General features: G+C 45.1%; 1 protein-coding gene across 4 annotated transcripts in view; it reads left to right on the top strand.

The window, feature by feature from the left end:
- The first annotated feature begins 4,472 nt into the window (after nt 1-4,472).
- MAPK9 (mitogen-activated protein kinase 9) overlaps nt 4,473-5,702 on the top strand; it is a 32,978-nt gene continuing 31,748 nt past the window's right edge. For 2 of the 4 annotated variants that reach the window (XM_081900640.1, XM_081900643.1), the window contains exon 1: nt 4,474-4,617. The gene's annotated coding sequence lies outside the window, so the exon portion shown is untranslated. Of the gene's footprint in view, nt 4,618-5,702 lie in introns of all 4 variants that reach the window. The other 2 variants (XM_081900641.1, XM_081900642.1) reach the window with 2 other exon arrangements.

Here is a 5,702-nt window from a genome sequence, read left to right as displayed (position 1 = left end):
TGTTCTTGACTGGGTTTTCTGATTCTTTTCTACAACCTTTATTTATAAAAGCCAGTCTCCAACATTCCATCACTCTCTCAAAATTTTGTAATACTCTTAAGAGAACTCAATCCCATAACCCAGAATGTGGAGCTCTGTAGAGAGGACAGGGCCTGATATTCAGTGGTAGGGTGTAGGTTATGGTGTGAGGGGGAAAGAAATGATTTATTTGAGGATATTGTGCTGGTCCTCCAATGAAATTGACTGGTAGCTTTAGAACAGATGAAAGGAAGTATTTCTTCACACAATGAAAAATTAATTTATGGAATTCACTGGCACTAGAGGAGATAATAGCTACTAGTTTTCATAGCTTTAAAAGTATATTAGACACATCTCACAGAGGACAAGTCTATCTATGGATATTAGTTATGATGAATGTATGAAACTTGCAGTTCCAGGAGGTCAACAACAGGAGAGGATTACTTTTTCATGTCCTGATTGCAAGCCTTCCAGAGGCAGTGGTCCACTGTGACTGCTCTTATGTTCTTAATTAGCCTGTGCTCTGCTGTGATTTGATGCCTCTTCAACCTTTTGGCCTGGCATTGTGGACACTGTCGGATCCACTGGTATAATTAGTTAATTTTATATCCTGGACTTAATGGTGGATAAGGTATAAGTAATAAATTCTTATTCTTAGGGAGACCAGGTTAGGGATGTGGGCTCTTTAGATGGTAATGTGTATTACTTCAGAATATAGTACGCTAGTCTTGCTTTGTTGGGGGGCCCTTTTTCTCATTTTGTTGTGTTCTGCTGCATATTTCGGCCCTGGTGGTGCCTCTGGATGAAGCTCACAGTATAGTCTTGGACAAATCAGGGTGAAGAAAAAAATTCTAACTACAGTATGGGGATGTTTCAAAATTTCTGATTACTATGACTGACACAAAGTATCAGTGCCACTGACAATGCAGACAGGTAATCATATTGTGCACTTAACTGGTGTACCTTCAAGCTTCATGGAACTTTCCAAAGTAAGAAAATGACTGCCTATATTTCTAGCAACTGTGTTGCTGAAGTTCTATCACTTCTTCACTTCCCAGAGAAATAAATTTTGCCACAAAGGTAATTTCTCAATATGTTCCCATACTGCAGTTTTCAAAGTAGCAATTTTTACGCTACAGCTCACTGAAGAGAATAAGCAGTCTGTACAATAATGTCCCTTTTTGGATAAAATTCCTTTAACTTTGAGAGGCTGCACATGAGATGTAGATTCTCTGCTACTTAGTGACTTCAATTTATTTAACTAGTTCAAGCTCACTGGCAGCCTCAAAAGCCTTGGGATTTGGGATAAAGTGAGCTTACATTCTTTGTTCCCCTGCAAAACCTTTTTTTCCCTTTAATTAAAACATCCTGTTCTTCTGATGTTTCTTCCTCTACCCCACTACTATTATTTTTATCTCATAGTCGGTAGTGTTCAGTTTTTGCTGGTTCCTCAGGTAAACATCCTTAGAGGTGCCCGTGGATTCATTGCTGTGCCGGGAGACACATGTTGGCAAGAGCACTTTGCATTGGCTGTACCCATTTTTGTCTTATCTCCTGAAGGGCTGTCCCATAGAAGAGATTAAGGGTCAATCTGCAGACCTATTTTTTTATATTCACATATAGTTAACATGTTCTGAATCATTTTGAAGATGATTTTCCAGAGTTTTATTATCTGAAAACAGTTTCACAAAACAGATTTTTTCATGTGAGTAAAGCAGCCAGAAGTGTGCTATGAAAGACGACCCAAATTCCTCTATCCCCCACCCGCTAAAGTTTGGTTAAAAACCTCTTCAATAAAACAGAATAGGTTAGTGACCCTTTATGGTACTGATAGTTCTGCTTTCTCATTTGGTAAACAAAATAAACTTTGTTTGGACTAAAGGAGCTGTGGGACACAGGTGGTGCTGTGGTCTAAACCACAGAGCCTAGGGCTTGCCAATCAGAAGGTTGCTGGTTCAAATCTCCGTGACGGGGTGAGCTCCTGTTGCTTGGTCCCAGCTCCTGCCCATCTAGCTGTTCGAAAGCACGTCAAAGTGCAAGTAAATAAATAGGTACCGCTCTGGCAGGAAGGAAAATGGCGTTTCCATGTGCTGCTCTGGTTTGCCAGAAGCGGCTTAGTCATGCTGGCCACATGACCTGGAAGCTGTCTGCAGACAAATGCCGGCTCCCTCGGCTTGTAGAGCGAGATGAGCACGCAACCTCAGAGTCGGCCACGACTGGACCTAGCAGTCAGGGGTACCTTTACTTTTAAAGGAGCTGTAAAATATGATTGGTCAAGCCCCACTCTTACCTGTATGACATCAGGATTAGGGTGGCTGGCTATGGCTTGCCCAAAATAACCTCATGGGCCAAATGGGGAAGTCTGGCATGCCAAGACTGGCCCATAGGCAAGAGGTTCCCCACACCTGATCTAGAGATAAAAAAATTAACCTCAGGAGCTGAAGCTCTCTTGCCTTGCCTCAGGGAACAGTAAAAAGGTAAAGGTAAAGGATCCCTGACAGTTAAGTCCAGTTGTGAACAACTGTAAATGGTTGAAGGCAGTATTTAACACAAAGCGTAAATGAATTTTAACATAATATAAAATAAACACCACAAACGGGGGGAATAATGACACTATGGGAAGTGTGAATATCCTGAAAGAAAATGCAGAAAGAAAGAAGCAGAAACAGCTACTGAAGTACTGTTGTCAGTTGGCAACTTTGTTGAGTTTGAAAACAAAATTTATTGACCATGTGATGCAACATAATATTCATCCTCTTTGTAAAAAGAGGGATTTCTGTGACATTTGTTTTCCTCACAAATTGTATCTGTTCAGTTGCAAAGGAACAAATTATTAGGGTGTTGCCACAGCTAAGTGCAAATTCCCATGGGCATTACAGCATCACACATGGGCTTGATGCTGACCTACAACTTGTGAATTCATAGTTAACCTCATATGCACACTTGCTTTTCGTCTTGCTTTGCAGACATTTATTTGAGGAAGTCTATCAATGAATTGTCTCAGTTAGATTGTTCATGTAACACTGGTCACAGGTCATTTGCCAGAAAATATTTCTTTCCACAGTCTCCAATGATCATTACAATAAGTTGGGCACTTATTGAAGCATTAGATGTTTATTGGCAAGGATAGGGAAAAAACAATTCATACTTTTAGCAATAACACTTGTTTGTAAGGTTGCAAAATTGTTACATTGGTCAGAGTTTTTAAAACATAGTAGAAAGTAAGCATTTAAATTAGCAGCGGTATACTTACTGATTAATTTGAATTAAGAGGATCAAGTCAGCTAATGAACAAATGGTTTAATGTTAATTGGAGTTCAAATAATATTAGCTAATACACATAATGTCATATGAAGAAACTTACAAATCTTACATTCCATACAGTACATTCCATACAGTATTGAATTACCCTAAAGAGTTGCTATCTTTTGCCCCCAAAGGCTTAAGTTACAGAAGGATAAATTATGTGGGTTCCTCTTATGTGCTGCTGCCCTTTTTGAAACCTTGCAGTGTTTTACACCAGTGATGTAAGTTGTATAGTGTATAATTATGTTTTGGATCTTTATTGTTAAATGCATACCCACGCCCATATAGAAAAAACTGTAGAAAAAACTTAAAGAAGCAGCCTTCTCTTTCCTGCTGATTTCTATTGTGTCAAATGAACAGGATGAACATCTGCTTAGTGTTCTTTTGTTGCCAGATGAATCTCATGCTTGGTGAGGATAAAATTATCAGATGCCATTTTTCATAGAGGTGTCTCATTGTAATGGAAACAATGTAGATTAATTTCACAGTTGGGTGTGCATTCCTCTATCAGTGGATGGCGATGTTCAAACTCCTTTCCCCATATTTGATATACCAGCACGAGATTCAAATGTCACTGTCACTGACCCTTGTATGCCACACTTTTCCAATATCCTATTGTGGTAAATAGCAGGTTACCCGACGGCTCCAGCCCTTTGCTGGGATTGCAAAGTCCAGGGCATTTATGCATATGAATACATTTCAAAAGCAAACACGTCGCACTTAATCCGTTCTCCTAGCGTTTTGATATATGAAAATGACGTTTCCACTGCTGTGCGGAGTGGGGCAACTAGCTGTGTGTGTCGAGTGCTTCATTCATGCTTCATTCATGCTTAACGTCATTTCACAAATGAAAAACAAAATTATGTGGAAGCCTAACATCAGCCATGCGATCATTTGCTGGTTTGTCTTCTTCATCTAATACAGTATTATACTAGGGAAACGGCCTTCCATATGTGTCACCCTATACGAATATTGGAACCGCTCACTTTCGCACAGGCAGGTGACGTTACCTCAAAGCACACACCCCTCCCCCCCTCTCCCGCCCAGTCACCGAGGAAGGCGCTTGTCACTCCTTACCTTATATAGTGGCCTTTAACACCCGCCTCCGAAAGACTGGTTGGCCGACCCTCGAAGAATGTCGGCGTGGATTGGCCGCGGCGGCTGCCTGTCATCACGCTCGGGGCCTGGTGCGGCCTGTGAGGGACCGAGGGAGGCCATTGCGGCTGGAGCGTCTCCGAGAGCTTGGTCAGGAATCGAAGCGGCAGAGTGGCTCCCCCGAGGGCTTCCGAGGAGGTGAGGCGGGCGCCGGAGCGGGCATGCTTGGGGCCGGGCGAGCTGTGGGTGCGGCCGAGGGATACCGGCGGGGCTGGCGCCGGGAGGAGGCGCCAGGGGGTTGTGGGTGGGTGCGGGGAGCGTGGCGGCGGCGACCCCCGCAGACGGCTGCGTGATGACTTCAGCCCCCCTCCCCCACCCGGAGCTGCGGCTGGAAAGTTTCCCCGCCACCTTGGCAGCCCCCCTTCCTCCTCCTCCTGCCCCTGGCGAGGGGGCGGCGGAGGCTCCCGCTTTAGGCCCTGGCCGGGTTCAGCCCCCCCTGTTCCCACCCCGCGAGCGCCCTCCGTTCCCACGTCTCCTGAGCAGCCGCCCGGGGAAAAGCGGTCTGGTGCCGCCCGGGGAGGGGGGTCGTCGCTCAGGGGTCGCGAAACACGCAGGAGGTCCTTCCCGCCCCGCTCCCGGGGCATCTCCTCGCCTGACAGCATTGGGCTGACCCGGCTTGGCTGGTACCTGCGCCTCTCTCGCCTCCCTCCTGCCGCTCACCCCCTTCTGCTGCCGCAGTGGTTCTCGTCCTTTGCGGTTTGTGAGCAGGAGATGCCAGGGATGGACCAGCCTCTTGGTGCTCTGACGCAGGGGTCGGACTGGAGGGTCCCAGTGGTGGTGGTGGTTTGCTCTAAGCTGCCACCCTCTAAAGGGAAGTTTAAACACTGGCCTGGGAGCAAATCCCATTGAATCCAGCGGAGCTTGCTTTTACTAAGCAGGCCCGCATAGGATTGCGTTGATGGAAAACCAAGCCCCCCAGGTCCTGCCCTCGCTAAGCTTTCAGATGGGCGTTTTGCAACAGTCCTGGTACACATTTTCAATGCCAGAACAGAGCTATCTAATCTGTGCTATGGAAGGTGGAGGTTAACAACCCAGCTCTGCACGTTTACTTGGAAGTAGAAGCCATTGATTTCTGTAGGATGTACTTTCAAGGAAATGTGTTTTGGATTTCTGCCCAAGCTTTCTTTGAATATCCCCTGTCCCATCTCGAAGGCACAGTAAACTGTTCTATTCTTAAATTATTGCCAAAGGAGAGAGGAGGATCAACAATTCAAGCAGCACAA

Source organism: Podarcis melisellensis (genome assembly GCF_964234715.1).
Source record: "Podarcis melisellensis genome assembly, chromosome: 2".
Taxonomy (NCBI): Eukaryota; Metazoa; Chordata; class Lepidosauria; order Squamata; family Lacertidae; genus Podarcis; species Podarcis melisellensis.
Note: the sequence above shows the minus strand (reverse complement) of the source record. Positions and strands in the feature narration are given on the sequence as shown.